This window comes from Macaca nemestrina, chromosome 7 (genome assembly GCF_043159975.1).
Source record: "Macaca nemestrina isolate mMacNem1 chromosome 7, mMacNem.hap1, whole genome shotgun sequence".
Lineage (NCBI taxonomy): Eukaryota > Metazoa > Chordata > Mammalia > Primates > Cercopithecidae > Macaca > Macaca nemestrina.
Window position 1 is genome coordinate 63,940,450 of NC_092131.1, and position 21,965 is coordinate 63,962,414.

General features: G+C 34.8%; 1 long non-coding RNA gene across 1 annotated transcript in view; it reads left to right on the plus strand.

Annotated features, from left to right (window-relative positions):
- The window catches only part of LOC105481915 (uncharacterized), a 428,534-nt gene that overhangs the window by 378,474 nt on the left and 28,095 nt on the right, over nt 1–21,965 (plus strand). The window contains exons 8-10 of the long non-coding RNA XR_011625914.1: nt 12,856–12,992; nt 14,464–14,579; nt 15,388–15,647. This is a non-coding gene — a long non-coding RNA (uncharacterized lncRNA). The remainder of the gene's footprint in view (nt 1–12,855; nt 12,993–14,463; nt 14,580–15,387; nt 15,648–21,965) is intronic.

Here is a 21,965-nt window from a genome sequence, read left to right on the forward strand (position 1 = left end):
TCTAGTTCTTTTTCATACATTTTACTTGGTTCCCACCTTTTCATGAAATGCACTCTTTTTAGTTACCAGTGATCTTCATGTTGCTAAATTCAATAGTCAATCCTCATATCAAATCACATGTGTCTTTTAATATGATTTCTCAAAATTGCTATTTCTTCTTGTCGAATCACGTTCTTGATTGGCTAATAGAAACACGGACTTTCTCAATATTCCTTACATCTACCTGGTCTATCAGACTCCTTTGTAAAGTGTTCTCCATCTTTCTGGAGGGAGTGACAAAGGAATCAATTTAGTTACAATCCTTGTGCCTCTCTTTTTCTCTTTCTATATTCAAACCTTGGTGATCTTACTCTCACGGATTGAAATTTTTTATTTTCTCCTACCCCAGATGACTTATCCCCTTGTTTCTTCCCTTCCCTTATTTCCTAGTATTCTTTCCTTGTCCTGTTTCTCTCTACTAGCTTTTATGCTTGTACTGGAGGTTTGTTAGGAATACTCCTAACTTTGGAACTTGACAATTGTCATTTCTTCTGCCTAGAATGTCTCTCCAACAGAGATCTTAATGGTTTTGTTCCTCATCTGCCTCAAACGCTTGTTCAAATATTACTCTCCCAGTAAGATGTGTTCTAGCTAATTTATTTACTTAGAAGTTAGAAAGTGGCTCATCACTTTCACCTTTGCATTTAACAGTATACCTGTCCTGGTTTATTTTTCTTCATAACTTTTAAAACCTAATTCATGCTGCATTTTATTTACTTATTTTTAATTTCTATGTCCACACAATAGAATGCAAATGGTACGAGACAAGGTATTCTTTTTTCTTTTTTTCATTATTTATTTATTTATTATTATTATTATACTTTAAGTTCTAGGGTACATGTGCATAACGTGCAGGTTTGATACTTGTGCCATGTTGGTGTGCTGCACCCATCAACTCGTCAGCACCCATCAACTCGTCATTTATATCAGGTATAACTCTCAATGCAATCCCTCCCCCTCCCCCCTCCCCATGATAGGCCCCGGTGTGTGATGTTCCCCTTCCCGAGTCCAAGTGATCTCATTGTTCAGTTCCCACCTATGAGTGAGAACATGCGGTGTTTGGTTTTCTGTTCTTGTGATAGTTTGCTAAGAATGATGGTTTCCAGCTGCATCCATGTCCCTACAAAGACACAAACTCATCCTTTTTTACGGCTGCATAGTATTCCATGGTGTATATGTGCCACATTTTCTTGATCCAGTCTGTCACTGATGGACATTTGGGTTGATTCCAAGTCTTTGCTATTGTGAATAGTGCTGCAATAAACATACCTGTGCATGTGTTTTTATAGCAGCATGATTTGTAATCCTTTGGGTATATCCCCAATAATGGGATGGCTGGGTCATATGGTACATCTAGTTCTAGATCCTTGAGGAATCGCCATACTGTTTTCCATAATGGTTGAACTAGTTTACAATCCCACCAACAGTGTAAAAGTGTTCCTATTTCTCCACAACCTCTCCAGCACCTGCTGTTTCCTGACTTTTTAATGATTGCCATTCTAACTGGTGTGAGATGGTATCTCATGGTGGTTTTGATTTGCATTTCTCTGATGGCCAGTGATGATGAGCATTTTCTCATGTGTCTGTTGGCTTTATGAATGTCTTCTTTTGAGAAATGTCTGTTCGTATCCTTTGCCCACTTTTTGATGGGGTTGTTTGTTTTTTCTTGTAAATTTGTTTGAGTTCTTTGTAGGTTCTGGATATTAGCCCTTTGTCAGATGAGTAGATTGCAAAAATTTTCTCCCATTCTGTAGGTTGCCTGTTCACTCTGATGGTAGTTTCTTTTGAAGTGCAGAAGCTCTTTAGTTTAATTATATCCCATTTGTCAATTTTGGCTTTTGCTGCCGTTGCTCTTGGTGTTTTAGACATGAAGCCTTTGCCCATGCCTATGTCCTGAATGGTACTACCTAGGTTTTCTTCTAGGGTCTTTATGGTATTAGGTCTAACATTTAAGTCTCTAATCCATCTGGAATTAATTTTCGTATAAGGAGTAAGGAAAGGATCCAGTTTCAGCTTTCTACTTGTGGCTAGCCAATTTTCCCAGCACCATTTATTAAATAGGGAATCCTTTCCCCATTTCTTGTTTCTCTCAGGTTTGTCAAAGATCAGATGGCTGTAGATGTGTGGTATTATTTCTGAGGACTCTGTTCTGTTCCATTGGTCTATAGCTCTGTTTTGGTACCAGTACCATGCTGTTTTGGTTACTGTAGCCTTGTAGTATAGTTTGAAGTCGGGTAGCATGATGCCTGCATCTTTGTTCTTTTGACTTAGGATTGTCTTGGAGATGCGGGCTCTTTTTTGGTTCCATATGAACTTTAAAGCAGTTTTTTCCAATTCTGTGAAGAAACTCATTGGTAGCTTGATGGGGATGGCATTGAATCTATAAATAACTTTGGGCAGTATGGCCATTTTCACGATATTGATTCTTCCTATCCATGAGCATGATATGTTCTTCCATTTATTTGTGTCCTCTTTTATTTCACTGAGCAGTGGTTTGTAGTTCTCCTTGAAGAGGTCCTTTACATCCCTTGTAAGTTGGATTCCTAAGTATTTTATTCTCTTTGAAGCAATTGTGAATGGAAGTTCATTCCTGATTTGGCTCTCTGTTTGTCTGTTACTGGTGTATAAGAATGCTTGTGATTTTTGCACATTAATTTTGTATCCTGAGACTTTGCTGAAGTTGCTTATCATCTTAAGGAGATTTTGGACTAAGACAATGGGGTTTTCTAAATATACAATCATGTCATCTGCAAAGAGGGACAATTTGACTTCTTCTTTTCCTAGCTGAATACCATTGATTTCTTTCTCTTGCCTGATTGCCCTGTACAGAACTTCCAACACTGTGTTGAATAGGAGTGGTGAGAGAGGGCATCCCTGTCTTGTGCCAGTTTTCAAAGGGAATTTTTCCAGTTTTTGCCCATTCAGTATGATATTGGCTGTGGGTTTGTCATAATTAGCTCTTATTATTTTGAGGTACGTTCCATCAATACCGAATTTATTGAGCGTTTTTAGCATGAAGGGCTGTTGAATTTTGTCAAAAGCCTTTTCTGCATCTGTTGAGATAATCATGTGGTTCTTGTCTTTGGTTCTGTTTATATGCTGGATTATGTTTATTGATTTGCGAATGTTGAACCAGCCTTGCATCCCAGGGATGAAGCCCACTTGATCATGGTGGATAAGCTTTTTGATGTGCTGCTGAATCCGGTTTGCCAGTATTTTATTGAGGATTTTTGCATCGATGTTCATCAGGGATATTGGTCTAAAATTCTCTTTTTTTGTTGTGTCTCTGCCAGGCTTTGGTATCAGGATGATGTTGGCCTCATAAAATGAGTTAGGGAGGATTCCCTCTTTTTTTATTGATTGGAATAGTTTCAGAAGGAATGGTACCAGCTCCTCCTTGTACCTCTGGTAGAATTCAGCTGTGAATCCATCTGGTCCTGGACTTTTTTTGGTTGGTAGGCTATTAATTATTGCCTCAATTTCAGAGCCTGCTATTGGTCTATTCAGGGATTCAACTTCTTCCTGATTTAGTCTTGGAAGAGTGTAAGTGTCCAGGAAATCATCCATTTCTTCTAGATTTTCTAGTTTATTTGCGTAGAGGTGTTTATAGTATTCTCTGATGGTAGTTTGTATTTCTGTGGGGTCAGGGGTGATATCCCCTTTATCATTTTTTATTGCGTCGATTTGATTCTTCTCTCTTTTCTTCTTTATTAGTCTTGCTAGTGGTCTGTCAATTTTGTTGATCTTTTCAAAAAACTAACTCCTGGATTCATTGATTTTTTTGGAGGGTTTTTTGTGTCTCTATCTGCTTCAGTTCTGGCCTGATCTTAGTTATTTCTTGCCTTCTGCCAGCTTTTGAATGTGTTTGCTCTTGCTTCTCTAGTTCTTTTAATTGTGATGTTAGAGTGTCAATTTTAGATCTTTCCAGCTTTCTCTTGTGGGCATTTAGTGCTATAAATTTCCCTCTACACACTGCTTTAAATGTGTCCCAGAGATTCTGGTATGTTGTATCTTTGTTCTCATTGGTTACAAAGAACATCTTTATTTCTGCCTTCATTTCATTATGTACCCAGTAGTCATTCAGGAGCAGGTTGTTCAGTTTCCATGTAGTTGAGTGGTTTTGATTGAGTTTCTTAGTCCTGATTTCTAGTTTGATTGCACTGTGGTCTGAGAGACAGTTTGTTATAATTTCTGTTCTTGTACATTTGCTGAGGAGTGCTTTACTTCCAACTATGTGGTCAATTTTGGAATAAGTGTGATGTGATGCTGAGAAGAATGTATATTCTGTTGATTTGGGGTGGAGAGTTCTATAGATATCTATTAGGTCTGCTTGCTGCAGAGATGAGTTCAATTCCTGGATATCCTTGTTAACTTTCTGTCTCGTTGATCTGTCTAATGTTGACAGTGGAGTGTTGAAGTCTCCCATTATTATTGTATGGGAGTCTAAGTCTCTTTGTAAGTCTCTAAAGACTTGCTTTATGAATCTGGGTGCTCCTGTATTGGGTGCATATATATTTAGGATAGTTAGCTCTTCCTGTTGAATTGATCCCTTTACCATTATCTAATGGCCTTCTTTGTCTCTTTTGATCTTTGATGGTTTAAAGTCTGTTTTATCAGAGACTAGTATTGCAACTCCTGCTTTTTTTTGTTCTCCATTTGCTTGGTAAATCTTCCTCCATCCCTTTATTTTGAGCCTATGTATGTCTCTGCATGTGAGATGGGTCTCCTGAATACAGCAGACTGACGGGTCTTGACTCTTCATCCAGTTTGCCAGTCTGTGTCTTTTAATTGGAGCATTTAGTCCATTTATATTTAAGGTTAATATTGTTATGTGTGAACTTGATCCTGCCATTATGATATTAACTGGTTATTTTGCTCGTTAGTTGATGCAGTTTCTTCCTAGCCTTGATGATCTTTACATTTTGGCATGTTTTTGCAATGGCTGGTACCGGTTGTTCCTTTCCATGTTTAGTGCTTCCTTCAGGGTCTCTTGTAAGGCAGGCCTGATGGTGACAAAATCTCTAAGCATTTGCTTATCTGTAAAGGATTTTATTTCTCCTTCACTTATGAAACTTAGTTTGGCTGGATATGAAATTCTGGGTTTAAAATTCTTTTCTTTAAGAATGTTGAATATTGGCCCCCACTCTCTTCTGGCTTGTAGAGTTTCTGCCGAGACATCTGCTGTTAGTCCGATGGGCTTCCCTTTGTGGGTAACCCGACCTTTCTCTCTGGCTGCCCTTAAGATTTTTTCCTTCATTTCAACTTTGGTGAATCTGGCAATTATGTGTCTTGGAGTTGCTCTTCTCGAGGAGTATCTTTGTGGCGTTCTCTGTATTTCCTGGATTTGAATGTTGGCCTGCCCTACTAGGTTGGGGAAGTTCTCCTGGACGATATCCTGAAGAGTGTTTTCCAACTTGGTTCCGTTTTCCCCCTCACTTTCAGGCACCCCAATCAGACGTAGATTTGGTCTTTTTACATAATTCCATACTTCTTGCAGGCTTTGTTCATTTCTTTTTCTTCTTTTTTCTTTTGGTTTCTCTTCTCGCTTCATTTCGTTCATTTGATCCTCAATTGCTGATACTCTTTCTTCCAGTTGATCAAGTCGGTTACTGAAGTTTGTGCATTTGTCACGTATTTCTCATGTCATGGTTTTCATCTCTGTCATTTCGTTTATGACCTTTTCTGCATTAATTACTCTAGCTATCAATTCTTCCACTCTTTTTTCAAGATTTTTAGTTTCTTTGTGCTGGGTTCGTAATTCCTCCTTTAGCTCTGAGAAGTTTGATGGACTGAAGCCTTCTTCTCTCATCTCGTCAAAGTCATTCTCCGTCCAGCTTTGATCCGTTGCTGGTGATGAGCTGCGCTCCTTTGCAGGGGGAGATGTGCTCTTACTTTTTGAATTTCCAGCTTTTCTGCCCTGCTTTTTCCCCATCTTTGTGGTTTTATCTGCCTCTGGTCTTTGATGATGGTGATGTACTGTTGGGGTTTTGGTGTAGGTGTCCTTCCTGTTTGATAGTTTTCCTTCTAACAGTCAGGACCCTCAGCTGTAGGTCTGTTGGAGATTGCTTGAGGTCCACTCCAGACCCTGTTTGCCTGGATATCAGCAGCAGAGGCTGCAGAAGATAGAATATTGCCGAACAGCAAGTGTACCTGTCTCATTCTTACTTTGGAAGCTTTCTCTCAGGGGTGTACTCCAGCCTGTGAGGTGTGGGGTGTCAGACTGCCCCTAGTGGGGGATGTCTCCTCGTTAGGCTACTCAGGGGTCAGGGACCCACTTGAGCAGGCAGTCTGTCCCTTCTCAGATCTCAACCTCCGTGTTGGGAGATCCACTGCTCTCTTCAAAGCTGTTAGACAGAGTCGTTTGTGTCTGCAGAGGTTTCTCCTGCTTTTTGTTGTTGTTGTTGTTGTTTAGCTGTGCCCTGTCCCCAGAGGTGGAGTCTCAGTTGAAAACGCAGAAATCACCAGTCTTCTGTGTCGCTCGCGCTGGGAGTTGGAGACTGGAGCTGTTCCTATTTGGCCATCTTGCTCCGCCCCCTCTTTTCTTTTTCCTTTGTTCACTGATGCATCTCCAGTGCTTAGAAAAATACATGGTAAATCGTGGGTATAAATACTTGCTATGTAAAACAATGAATAAATGGAAACTTTCTGTCACTTTGCTTCTGTCAACTAATGAGTGGAACGCTTCTGTCAACAAGAATGGGTGTCAACAAGAAGAAATGGCGATTTTGAGAAATGCTACTAAAAGAACCATGTGATTTGATAATGAAGATTGGCCATTGAATTTGGCAATGTGAAGATAACTGTTACCTTTGAAAATGTGCATTTAGTGAAAAGGTGGGAACCAAATAAAATGTGTGAGGCGGAACCCAAGGCAGCCAAAAATATTAATTTTCCTTTAGCATTCAGTATATTTGTCACTTTTTCCTGCAAGTCTTACCTAAATTCGCATGACCAGGTTTCACTGTGGTGTGCTTTTCTTTTTAAAAACAATTTTTTTTTTATTATACTTTAAGTACTGGGGTACATGTTCAGAATGTGCAGGCTTATTACATAGGTATACATGTGCCATGGTGGTTTGCTGCACTCATCAACCCGTTATCTACATTATGTATTTCTCCTCATGTTATCCCTCCCCCCACCCCCTACCCTGTGACAGGCTCCAGGGTGTGACATTCCCCTCCCTGTATCCATGTGTTCTCATTGTCCAACTCCCACTTATGAGTGAGAACATGCCGTGTTTAGTTTTCTGTTCCCGTGTTCGTTTGCTGAGAATGATGGTTTCTAGCTTCATCCATGTTCCTGCAAAGGACATGAACTCATCCTTTTTTATGGCTGCATAGTATTCCATGGTGTATATGTGTCACATTTTCTTTATCCAGTCTATCATTGTTGGGCACTTGGATTGGTTCCTCTTATAATGAGAATTATGCTACATGCATTTTTACTGCTTTTCTAATTGCCTTTCTCCATCTGTGACCTGAATTATAGACTAAGAGAGAGTAGGAATTTAGTCTTATTTGTTGATCATATTATAGTAAGTATTTAGAAGAGTTCATGTGAAAATTAGATACTACCGTCAACAGACTTTTAACATACACCTTGAAATTGGCGGGAAAGGTGTACAAAAATAGTTTCAAAAGTGATTGAAATATTTTAATCTACATAACTTCTTGAGAAATATTCCTCTCGTAAAAACTGCCACTAGAAAAGAAAAGATTTGTTATGTCAATTATATTCTCAGACCTTTCAAGAAGTATTAGGGAAGCCAGATCTCATGCCTTACAGCACAGTGGGAAGAACCACTGCCTCCATTGGTTTGGAGGTGGAGGGTTAAATGTGTGCAACAGAGCTGCTGTGGATCTTGCCGTGGAGGCATATGTAAGATGTGCTGAAGCCTTGCCTTTACCACAAGGGACACTGAGCCAGCTGCCTGAGTGAAAGATAAGGATGTAATACTGGTGGTGAATACATCATAAGTCCAATTTCAATAGTCAGTTTGGAAACGTGATTAGTTTCAATCTTAACATTAAAATTATGTCTTATGTCTGTTACTGAATCCAAGTTATCATACAAAGAAAAATGCAAACTGAAAGTGCCTTAATTTTTTGAAAGAAATCACTATGAAAAAATTAAATTTCTAAATGCCCACTTAGAGATTCTTATTTTTTTGCCTCAGCGGAGAGTGAGATCATATTAAAAACATAAATTATGTTTTAATTATTAAACACATAAATTATGTTTTAATTATTAAACACATTCAAAATAAACATAGAAAAACATAGAAAATATAAGTAGAAAAAGTTAAATTAATAAAAGCTAATGATACTGATACTTACTATTGACAATATTTGAATATATTCTCTTTCTGTTTTTCTATTTTATACAACATTAGGATAGTGCTACCTAAGTGGTATTGTAACATTTTTCCTCAAAATACTATATTGTAGATATTTTCTCAAATCCCAAAATATTTTTTGTAATGTAATTTTGGTTTGAATATATCATGCCATAACTTAATATTTTTCTATTTTTTGACATTCGTATTGCTTTAACATTTTTACTATTGTATATAAAATGCTTTGATAAATGTATTTTTGCATGAATCTTTGTATACATCCTTAGATTTGTGATATGGGGAATATTAGATATGTAACTTCTGGGTCAAAGAACTTGAATATACTTAAAGATCTTGACTTAAAGTGTCAAATTGCCATCCAGAGAGATTGTGCCAACATTCTTACTGGTACCTTGGGTGAGGTGAAAATGCCTGGCTTTTAAAAATCTCTTATTGTTGCTATTTTAAGTTTTACTTTTATCTAACAGTTATTTATGAGGTTGTCATTTTCTAAGTGGCTAGTTTAAGCACACTTTGTAAATTGATGAGTCATTTATATTACTATTTGGTGAAGTACCTGTTTTTGCCCAATTTTCCCTGTGGCTTCATTCATCTCTTTTCTATTTACAATTTTACATCAAGGATCCTATTCTTTACATTTATGTTGTGATCATTTTTCTGTTTGTTATTCCTCTTTGAGTTCTATTTACAGTCTCTTTTGAAGTAGTGCTTCGCTTTTTAAAAAATGAATTTGTTAATCACTCTTGTGTGGTTTCTTTCTGCTGATATAATACTTAGAATTTGTTTACCACCTCTGTTAGATTTATATGAAGCTTCTTTTGTGTTACTGTTCGTTATAATATGTTGACTCCCCTAATACTCACAAAATATCTGTATTAAGCTCCTATTTTTGTTGATGATGTTTTACAGATGACTAAACCTAGAAACAGAAATAGTAAATGATTTCACCAAAGTCACAATAGTATGTAAATTGCAGAGCCACATTTCAATAAGGCAGTCCAACTCCATATTCCATGTACTTAACCAGTATGATGAAGTGCTTGCATTTTCTCCTATCTACTACATGATTTTATTTCTTAATTTTTAATTGTTCTACTCTTTTTGATTAATGATATATGTCATGAGTAGGTTATTTAAGTTTTTTTTAATCTGGAAGACTTATGGTACCAAGACTATTTTTGAATAATTTACTTTTGCACCTTGATAACAAATGTTCCTCTGAGCACATACTGAATCTGTATGTAGTACAAATTTTGTTCCTCGAATTTCTATTTTGTTTTCTCTTTTACTATAAAAAATCACCAAAACTATTGTATTTTTAAATGTTTTCATTTTTAAAATTAATATTTCAGTTTCTATTACTTTCTTAGTAAAAAAACTTCGGTTATTCTTGAGTTTTATGGAGTTTTTAAGTTATTACTACCCTGAGAAATATTTGTCAAGATGTAAAACAATTTCCACTAAATTTACTTGAAATAGATTCACTGAAAGACAATTCACACTTTATTATATTGTTTTCCCAATTCCGAATGTGGTGCAAACCCCCTGATTATTCAATATTAATTGTATATACTTATCTAATATATTATACCTTTTATATAGAGTTCCTGCATATATGTATATATGCATATGTATATATATACCTGTACTCACATACAAAAATGTGTATGTATGTAAATAAAATAAATGTATAGGAGTATTTGTGTATGGTGTGAATATATATGTATTAATTATTTATTATAACTATTCTGCAGTTGTCCAAACTAATGACTCTATTATTCATTTTAATTTAGATTTCCACACTTGACTATGATAATTGATTTGTGTAGCTATTCTCTCCAACACTGGGAAATATTAGGACAGAGTTATTACACCATATTCTGTAACCCCTCAGTGCATGGAGACACAGTAAATATTTCTTACATGAATGAATGCTTTCCTCCCTCTTATTTAAAGTAGAAATATTTTAGCCCTTGTTTTATTCACATATATTTTACCATCACTTGTAAATCACTAGAAGTAGTATATTTCATTGGAGCCTGCAATGCATTTCCACAAATTATTTGTTTGACTCAGAATAAGACAATTTGAATTGAAGGATTACCTTTAAAATATTAAATACTGCCATTTTTAAAGCAATTTGAGGAAGGTTTTAAGTGTGGTCAGAAGTAGACATTGCCTGTACACAGAAGATTTTTATTTCTTGACCCTTGATTGTTGCTCTCATGAATTTGAAAAAATTAAAAACAGCAAGAGTTTTCATTTAATAGATCCAAGGTTTCTTTAGAGGTGCTTATTTTTGTAGCAGCATGCAAATCTTCTAAATTTCAGTAATTCACATCAAATATGATATCAGGAAAGCACAATCTTAAATAACTATGGGGAAAATGTTTTGAAATTACTCTTAATATTGCTATTTTCCACTTATGAAGGTAAACAAAACTGAGCATATTATCATAACTACATATATAAATCTAAAATACATATCATAATGTGTATATACCTATATATATATTATGTGCTGTATATAAATATATGTTAAATAAAAGTATTTTTCATTAGAAAGCAAAATGCTCTTTAATTCTCTGGTGTGTCTTTGCAGTAAGTTAGCATTTTGTATCAGAATCGCTTTGGGAGCTCAACTGAATTTCCTTTGAAATTCCTGTGTGTCATATAACCTGAAGAGTATCACAAATGTGAGAAAGATTTGTGGTCATAGAGAACTTTCATGGCACATTAAATATGTGCATGTGGGTGGGAGAGAGAGAAAAAAGAAAGAGTGTGTGTTTTTGTTTGTGTGCGTATCTTTGCATTGACGTACTGTATGTTATTTTATTTTTTAATCCTATAGAGTCTGATCTTTTGTCAGTCATGTTTTCTTTGTATGACTTTTAAAATTTTAATTTTTTAATATTTAATTTCATGGGTACATGTGCAGGTTTGTTGTATTCATAAATAGCATACCACAGGGATTTGATGTGCAGATTATTTCATCATGCAGGTCATAAGCATAGTACTCAATAGGTAGTTTTTTGAGCCTCATCCTCCTTGTGCCCTCTACCTTCACGTAGGTCCCACTGTCTGTTTGTTCCTATCTTTGTGTCCATGTGTACTCAGCGTTTAGTACCCACTTATAAATGAGAACATGTGGTATTGGGATTTCTGTTCCTGCACTACTTCACTTAGGAACATGGCCTCCAGTCTATCCATGTTGCTGCCAAGAATATGGTCTCATTCATTTTTATGGCTGTGTAGTATCTTATAGTGTATACGTCCACATTTTCTTTATCCAGTCTACTGTTGATGGGCATTTAGATTGATTCCGTGACTTTGCTATATGGTGCTGCAGTGAACACATGCACAGGAGGAATATCTCTTTTATCTCTACTCTAATAGGCTAACCTCATTAGGTCAGGTCCAGTTAGTTAATTTCCTTTTTGTTTAACATAAGTTTGACTGATTAGAGACCTTAACTGCATCTTCAAAATACTTTTCCTCTTTTCTATTCTATTGGTTAAAAGCAAGTTGTTAGTCCTGCCCATACTCAAGAGGGAGGGATTACAGACAGGTGTGGATATCAGGAGCTAAAAATATCAGGGCCATTTTATAATCCTGCCTACCACACTCTGTGACTACAGTTTGCAAATAATTTAAGAGGGAGAAAAAATATCCTGTTTATATTATCTCAATTTGTAATTTTTCACCTGTATTTTAACCAGCATGAAAGCACTATAGAAGCTATAATATCCTCTATAATTATTAAATAATACAGTGGTTATGAATATTTTCTTATCTTTGCATAACTCAAAAGAGACTTTTGTGACCATTCTCCTTCTAAGGTAATTTTAATATAATCTATAGAAGCATTCTTCAGATACTTGACCTAATTCCAAACTGATATTTTGAAAAAGAGACCCAAATGTGGATATACTTGAACATGTTCATGATGTGAGGAATGATAAATCTTAAAAGATTTTCTCATCATTTGGACTTTTATAGTATTGTAACAGTTTGCCATATCAGTCAAGGAGTACTTGTGCTGCACTTGTGGTTTAGATTGCATAATAGAAAAGTCTCTAATACTCTCAAATAATATTTTTCCTGAATTTAAGATTATTTTATTCAATCTTATAGGAAATAAAAGTACAGTCAAGAGAATTTATTTTATTATACTCAATTTTATTTAAAAATACTAACAATTTACTGAAAATTATCATCAATAAAAAGAATCTTAGTATGTATTGAAATATGTCTACACTGGAATAATCCTTTATTTTGAAATATTTATGCCTTAGACATTGCTAATTTATATGTCTAGATAAATACCTTTAAATTAATATACAAAAATTGCAGTCATTTTTAGGAAAAACATCATACTTACACTTTTAAAATGCTTTAAATTGATTGAATTCAATCTATAATTACACCTTCAGCTCCCATTTCTCCTTTTTCGTTTCTAGGTTAAGCTGTAATAGAAATTCTGTTGATGACACAAGATGGAAGTTCTACCATTGAATACTCCTTGAACTTGGAACTCTTCTGAATAGGCCCAAAGGATGAAAACTTTGATTATATAAACTACTTGTGGTCATTAGAGGTTGACTATTATGTTCTCTTGTCTTATAAAACAAATATCATCTAAAAGATTGTACATGATTATAAACATAACCTTTCCAAAATAAAATCAGAACTTTTTCCTGTGCCAGCATCATGAAACAGTCTTATTATTGTGATGAGAATGTTTATAAGTGGATAAGCATTCTCTGTTCATCAGGGATTCTTTTTCTCTCCTAAAATTTAGAAGATTTCAAAGGTATTATTGATCTAAAAGCACTTTCTTCCAGCCCATGTGGCTTTCTCTATAAGCTTCACTGCTCATTAATTGCTCTTGAATTCATAGCCATTGTGCGTAACTCCCACTGTGGTCAATCGTCAGGCGGTAGAACTTAGAACAGTGGGAAATATTCGTTAATATGATTCTTTGATCAACTCAAAAAATACAAGGACTTTTAAGGGTGACATCTAATACAAGTGGATTTAATTTTGTGGGCAAAAAGAAAGCCTAATATAAAAACCCAGGAATTCATAAGGACCTTCATACTCAGAAAGTTAAGTCTTTTAAAGAATTTGGCATGCAGAAAGAGAGCACAGACTATTGCACTGTTAAAGCAGTGCAGCCTAGCAGATAGTAGTCCTAGAGCTTTCTGGGTGTCTACAAAGACAACAATATTTAGTCTCATGTGAGTGGCTATTGAAACTTCTCTGACCTTACAGATTATTTCTCATAATAAAATTCCGAGTTAGATCTTGGAAACTTTTATTAAAATAAAAGTATGTTCTTAGAAAAGGGTAGCAGGTCATACATTAAGGCAATTAATAAACTATTCATCAGATTTTTATGATAGCAGATACCATTGAGGGAAAGAGAGGGATTCTTATTTTGTCTCCTCGTAGAGAAGATAAGGGCCATACATTGTAAAATATCTGTGCCATCCATGTTCATTTTATACCTTCCTCTTTTCGTCTACCAATCTGCAATTGCATCTGATAGAACCTGTGTATTCCAAAAAAGGTCAGGTACAACCTATATAGGTAGGCATACAAATACTTTTATTATCTTTCAAGAAGACAGAATCAGGAAGAGAGTTACACAGTCTCTAAAGTGAACTCAGCCAGTTTCAGCAGCTGTTTTAGTGTCTTGGGATCCACAGCATTGCCTAGAGTTAGTGAAAGGCTTAATAAGGACACATCTCGTTGGCTCCATTGACTCCTTAAATAGGAGGGAGTGGCAGGGTCAGACAAGGTAAGATCTGGATACTCTAAAGCCAAGGTCCAAGATGGGTCCTTGGTTGTTCATGTTTATAGTGGAGCTGTGCTCCTTATTTTCATATATCTAAAAAGTTCTGCTGACTTATACATTTTTCTCTTAATTTACTAGTTTATATTTATTAACAAGTATATCTTAATAGCTAATATTTTCCCTTTATCATAATTAACTTATTTTCTTATGAATATTATATAACATCAATGAAAATATTCATTTTCCTTTCATTTTTTCTTTGAAACAGTCTCACTCTGTCATCCAGACTGGAGTGCAGTGGTGTGATCTCGGCTCACTGCAACCTCTGCTTCCCGGGTTCGAGCGATTCTCTTGCCTCAGCCTCCTGAGTAGCTGGGATTACAGGTGCGCACCACCATGCTGGGCTAATTTTTGTATTTTTTTAGTAGAGACGAGGTTTCACCATATTGGCCAGGCTGGTCTTGAACTCCTGACCTCACGATCCACCTTCCTTGGCCTCCCAAAGTGCTGGCACTACAGGCATAAGCCACCATGTGCAGGCTATTTTCCTTTTAACAGCTTGTATATTTTTAAGCCAATACATTTCACATGATAACATTCTGTACATCTTGGTGAATATTTTATAAAAATTATTTTAAATCTCTTGACAGTACTTAGAAACTTATGTCATAAAGTACAATGAGATTAATTGAGCAAATCAAACTTCTAGCATTACATAGTAATCAAGATGTGATTGCCAATGGAGTAATATTTCATTTTTATTACTGTAATGGTATCTGAGAAAATAGATACATTTTGGTTTTTGTAATTCATTAAATTATGCCATTATGTTTCAAGCTCTTCTGATTCCATTTTGAATTTAACTTTTACTAACGTAAATTTTAGTCACATTTTGCTTTACCTAAGTGTCCCAAAATATTAGTATTAGCTCTTTTCTTGTATATAATAATCTTAATAATCTCAGATTTTTACATCCAAATCTAGAATTTTCAGTATTGAGACAAATTAATTTTGTGAAATTGGGAACTTAATTTTTCATTACATGAAGAATCTAATTCTTAGATATTTTTGCTTGCTTAGGTGGCCTTAAAAGGTAAAGATTGCTGGATACATAGTGCCATCAACAATATTTTTTATAATTCCAGTAGAAATTAATTTTAAATAACAAATATATATGGTTTAATTTTGATAGCAGATGAAACTTACTTTATGGTTATTGAAGAGTCTCGGTGATTTCCTTGGTTGGAAATACTTTATTGACCCAAGTGGCAGGAAGACCACTCAGCACAGAGGACTGTTCCCAAATAGGGAAAAATGGGATGTAGCCATCAGACCCATGCCTTCTCATATGATGGAGAGTGGTGACTCTTCTCTGCTGATCTATGTTTACACAGTCAGCTCTCAGGCAGGATTCTCAACTGGACCATACAATGTGAACATGGCAGAGGTAAGGTCAGTGCTCTTCTTTTTGTACTAAATAGGAAATATGACTAATTGACTCTTAGCTTATAAAATAGAATAATACCTAAACCTTTTTTCAACATAGCTGGGAAATAAATGAGTGATGAAAAGGACATCTCATGTATTCTTTACCTTGTAAATCATATTGAAAACTTCTACATTAATATCAGAAGAGTATACTTACACTTCAGGTTTGTGTAAAATTTGAACTTATTGAAATTAGTAAAGATAATATGTCTTAAAAATGTGTAATATATTCATTGAACTCTACTCAAAGTTTCATTTTAGCCCAAATTTTGATGTTTGTTGTCACCAAGGTAATGGTGATAAAATCATTTTGCACTTTTGAGAGTTATGTAAAAGAAAGTCTCTGTAAATAATTTACATTGTTATCAGGAAATAATATGTAGTATCATAAAATAGCTTATAAGAAAGCATTGTGTTTCTTAGTTTTGAAAGAGAGTTGGGTTGAGGAGCAAAAGATCTGAGATTGTGCTCCAATTATTTTCATAATTGGTTGTGTAGTGTTTACCTTTTCTATACGGTGTTTTATTGTGTTAGGTCATAAGAGCTTGTAGTATCTATGCCTCTTTTAGCCTAAAATTCTGTGATACTTAGTTGCGATATAATAAGAAAAAACTTCTTTTAATTACAAACTATACAGATGTGTGTTTTACATAGATTTTGCATAATTAAGAATTAACAATTGTAATACATTTTAAAGATATTACAATATTCTCTCACGCCAAAATATCTCACCCAATAGTCATATTCCTAACCTCAGTGTTTCTTGTAGATTGTACTTATAGCAACACATATGACTTGGTAGATAACAGACCCTTAACAAATATTTGTTGACTAAATAAACTTTGCAGTTCACAGATATTTATATACATTATTTGTTTTACTCACTGTGGAGAAGAATTATAGTACACTGCAGTCATCCTCGTACTAACACATTCCCTATAGTGACAGAATAAAGGTGCCTTGTTCTATAACACTTGTCCTCTGCCAAATGAGAAAAGAACTAGGGTGTAAGAAAAACAAGAAATACTTGAAAGATTATAGATGTTACCAAAACAAAAGATAGGGCTTAATATGGATTCCATATTGTTTTTCCCAATTTGTTGAAAGACTAATGACAATTTATAATTTAAACAAAATTATTTAGTGATGGGAGCTATCTTTTTGACTTTATCACTTCCATTTTACATAGCAGGTAAAAATGTTAATTTCCCTTGTCAACTTGAAAAATTCAACTGGTATCATATAAATGAAAGGCATAGTCTGTGTTTTTGTATTCTTGCTCTATAAATTGAATATTATGAATAAATTGTATATTTTTTAATTTTAGTGCAAAACCAAATCATAGAATTTTTTTATCTCTGAGAAAAATTAAGTAATGTAGGCAAATTTAAAAATAGTACAGAGATTTAAGACACCGAGGTCTACTGTAGATTGAATTTCAGTATCAGTTTATGTTCCATGGGCTGGATCCTGATCAGATATACCTTGTTTTTAAATATTGAAAACAAGATATAGAGAGCCTTAAATGTTACCTGGCAGCTAAAAGTCTTGATTGGACCAGAACTGCCTTTAGGAAATGACATTATCTATCTGTAATTTGTTTCCTTTTCTTTGCTTAAATAAAGAAAAGGTATTTCTCTAAATGTCTTCTTCTTAATTTGCTGTAAGGGGAGAGGGTATAAGGGTTAATATGGGTGAGAACAAAGGGGAAGACACAACTAAAATATGTTTACTAATAAACTGATTCCAGTGAGATGAGATGCCTTCAGCTAGTAAAACCTCAAAACAAAGAAACAAACAACAAAACAAATACACACACAGAAAAGAAACAAAACAAAACACTCACAAATCTTTTAAAAAGAAAATCTGACTTTATTCCTGAATCAGTATGCAGTCAGGAAGTTTGAAATCAAAAAGTGAGTGAGAGAGTGTCCAGAGGATTGCTGTCAAAATATGAACAGGTCCATAAGGATAAAACAAACAAAAGGCTTAGGTAATAGTTTTATTTTCTCTAAGCATCTAATGGAAACTTACAAGAGGATGATGATTGTCTCTGTCTCAATAACAAGCAAGAAACTAAAAGTTTAAATTGCAACAGGAGGAATTTGTGTTAGTCATAACAATTATTTTTTTCTTACTTGGATTACAAACCACTGAAAAACTTAAGCAAGGATAATTTTTGAAATTTCTAGTTGTTGGCTAAAAACAAAGATTGTAATGCATCACATTTGGTTATAAGAAAGAGTCAGGGACTAGTAAATTTTTGAGATTTGTAATCTGTAATTATAGCCGTATCTATATCAATTAATTTTATACTGGTTCATAAATCTCAAGACCAAGATTTAGAAAGTAATTATTTGTTTTAGTGCACTAACTAGTTACAAATAATTTTTAAATCTATTTTATATTACTTTCCTGTCACATTTCAGGATAAAGTACCTGGAAAGTACAGGAGATGGAATATGTAAGAAAATATATGTGTTTCAGTAAGACTTTTAATGTGTTCTACATTGGCACTTGCCTTTAGAGAATAACATAAATTATTTTTATCTTAACGCACAAAAGGAGAAAGACTTAACTTGCAGAAAAAAGAACATGCGTTAAACACAAAAAAGCCTTTTATTTCCTCCACTGCTCCCTGAATACAAACCCATTATTATAAGATACTCCCTCCCACAACCATTCTCACTTTGTTTTCTGTACGCCCCAGAGAAAAAAAATAAAAATAATCATTGAAAACATAAAGTATACATGAAATGAGCTACAAAAATGTACCAAATAAGTCATGAATTCACTCACTGACTCTTGGTGAAAATAAGAATTAAAAACTAAAGCAAATATATGTACCAACCTTAGAAAAGATTCACTAGCTTATATGTCTCCACAACGATTTTATTAACAAAACTCTGCACTGAAATAAAAAGATTGACAAAATAGAATGAGATGTCCGAAAACTTTTTGAGGGATCATTATTTCTTCTCTCATTTGGTATATGTAGGCATCAGAGGTAAAAGTGAGAGACAAAGATAAAGAAAATAAATTTCTTAGTCATCTACTTACCATAAGCCTAAGAGAAAATCAGTGTTTTATATAATAGAACTAACACTGTAAGTCATTTCTAATACCTGTGCTGATGGAAACCACATGCAGCTTATAATAGTCCTTATTAGAAGGGTTTACATGGAAATGAAAGGTCAAAAATTACAAAATGGAAAAAAGCAATAGGAGATTCATTATTTACAGTTCCTTTAGACATTTATAGCACAAAGTTGGGAAGCTCAAGACTGGAAACAAATGAAAAGTCAATGAAAAAGAAAAGATGGAGCACTTTTTAACAAATTACCGTATTCTGTCTGAGAGGCAAAGAAATAAGCTGAGGATATACAGGATAGAACAGAAACTGTGTACTGCCTGTTATGGACTTTATTCAAAAGTTAGTTCTAATTTTTAATACAGTGAATTATCGTGAAGGAGAGTCGGAGAGCAAGCCTGCAATGGATGTAAGCATGCTATGTTCTGTTTATACAGCTAAAGGAGCAATTTTGCTCTAAATTTGGAATAATCTTTATGGTATTCAGTGAATCTTTACACATAATATATGAGAAAATATAAAATGAAAATGGGAATTACAGGAAGGTCATCTTAAAAAGAAAAAATAGGCCAGGCATGGTGGTTCACACCTGTAATCTCAAAACTCTGGGAGACCGAGGTGGGCAGATCATGAGGTCAAGAGATTGAGACCAACCTGGCCAACATGGTGAAACCCTGTCTCTACTAAAAATTCAAAAGTTAGCTGAGCCTGGTGGCGTGCTGGCCTGTAGTCCCAGCTTCCCAGCTACCCTGGAAGCTGAGGCGGGAGAATTGCTCGAACCAGGGAGGAGGAGGTTGCAGTAAGCTGAAATGGCTTCACTGTACTCCAGCCTGGCGATAGAGCGAGACTGTGTCTAAGAAAAAAAAAAGAAAGAATAATGAGACTTAACACTTTTCTTGCAAGTTGACATCATTGTACTAACAAAGTTAGATATCAAGAAGTTATCTTATCTTGCCCTTGGATGACCTATTCAGCAGAAAGTTGAGAAAAATATACTCAGTGTTACAATGTGGAAAAATTATATTTTTTTCCTGTTTAGTAAAAAGGTCATTATAATATTTATTCAACTATTAAAAGAAATTAAAGCACTCTGAGTTACTAAAGTAATATGAGATTGAAACATAAAAGCGTAAAAACGGGGTTTTGTACTAGCATATAGCTCTCACCTTAAAATAGCAGCTCTAGTTCTTGTTTCCCTCCTTTGTGCTCACAACTGCTTATCTTCTTCCAAGAGAATAAACTCTGTGGGTTTCACATACATAAAAGAGTGTTTACAGCACTCAAATGGGTATCCCTTTTCAATATGATTACTCATCCAGCATTCATGGCTGCTTCTTAAATTTCTTTATTTGGCATTTACTGAGCAATATAGGGAAAGGCACTCCCTTTGGCTTTCATTACAGATTTACGAAGTGATGAAATTTGAAACCCTATTCTAAACAAGTTTAGAAGCAACCATAATTAAAATCTTCCTATAGTGGCCACTGTTAGGAATATATATTGATTGTTACTTTCCTGAGGAGAAGGCAGCCATTAATTCTGACTGTTAAGGTTCTGAGAAGGCTGAAGAGCAGAGCTAGTGTTGCAGCCAATTCACAAAAAATGAATTGAAGGTATATAATGAAAAACTAGAGGAATATAAAAGAAATTTTATGGGGAAACATTTAAAGGTATAAAAATGCATAGAATATTTTAATTGTATTCAATTCAAAATATACTTACTTGTTTGATCCTGTGCATGAGGCATAGTTAGAAGTCTGAAATTTATAATGCAGTATGCATTTGGACTGACATTCAGTTTGTACACACTGATATAGCCATTCTGAGCATTAAAATATTGAAATGCTGTGACTGTGCTTGGTAAATCATCATAGTCCTTAGTCCTTCAAATATGTCCCTTTGCTGTGTCCACTCTGGAAGCTTCCTCAGGTTTCACTATCTCTCTAGGATCTAACAATGAAAAAAAGGTACAGCAAGCACCTCAAGGAACCCTCTTCAGACCAAGTTTTCTAGTGTTAATATTTATCCGTCGGTGAACTTAACATAATGGTTCTGATGTATTTTGAATTTAATCCCCTGGGTACATCAATTAGAGTGGAAAATATAAATGAAAAGAAAGATTTGGAACATACTGTGAAGAATCTTGGCTATGATGCCTCTGGGAGGCTTTTTTTTTTTTATGAGAAGTGGGTGAAATGATTAAATGCTATAATTTTAAAAATAAGTGGTAAGGTGGTATATGAACTTGATATTTTATATGTGTCCAGTTTGGCTAGGAGAACATTATAATTAAAATAGAGCAGTTGAATCAAAAAGATACCGTCCAGTGTGATTTTTTGAAATCCATTCTGGATCTTTGTGTGTTTAGTCTGTACTGTTCGTAATTCTACTGAATAGAGCTTCTGTTCACATTAGGAATAAACTTACGTAAAACACAGTCAAACCAAATTTCCTTTATGGGAAGGGTGCTGGGTAGAGTGGGCTCAAGTACAACAAATTTAAGGTAAGGCACCATGGCTGTGTTCATTTGTACCCTCTAGGGTGATAGAAAGACCAAGATAGGAAAGAACAGCAAAGCGAGAGAAGTGTTACATAATGAATTCCATCTATTCCTTTACTCAGAGGTCCATTTCAAGTATTCAGAATTTTGACAGATGAAATTCCAGTTGAAGGCCATCCTTGATAAAGACTTCTACCATTTTGAATAATTAGTATTCCTTGAAGAGTTACTTTTCACAGTTCAGAAACTAGAGTAGCCTAAGTTAAGACAGCATTAATTTTGTTTGATTGCATCACCTCATATTACTATACCCTCTATTGCCCACAATTAAGCCACATTGCTTGAAATTATAATTCACTTTGTGATTACGCTTTCACTGATGTAGTTCTTCCTCCTTTCAACAGTCCATCTGGGAGTTATTTGACTATCCTCAGCAACTACCTGCAAATATTAGAGCAGTGATCAGCATTGCTTTAAGCTGGTGAATTGACAAGACTTTGGGGAATAACTCCTGCCTAATCTATTTCATACTTATTACGGTTTCCAGGTTAGCCTGCTTAATTTAAAAAGCTGACTTTGCCATCTGTCAGATGAGCAAATCTCAGAGTGATGTTATGTTGACTTTTTGAAAGCAAAGTACACGTTGAAAGAGAGGGCTGCTAGGGAAATTCTGCCTAGCTAGCTCGCTTCC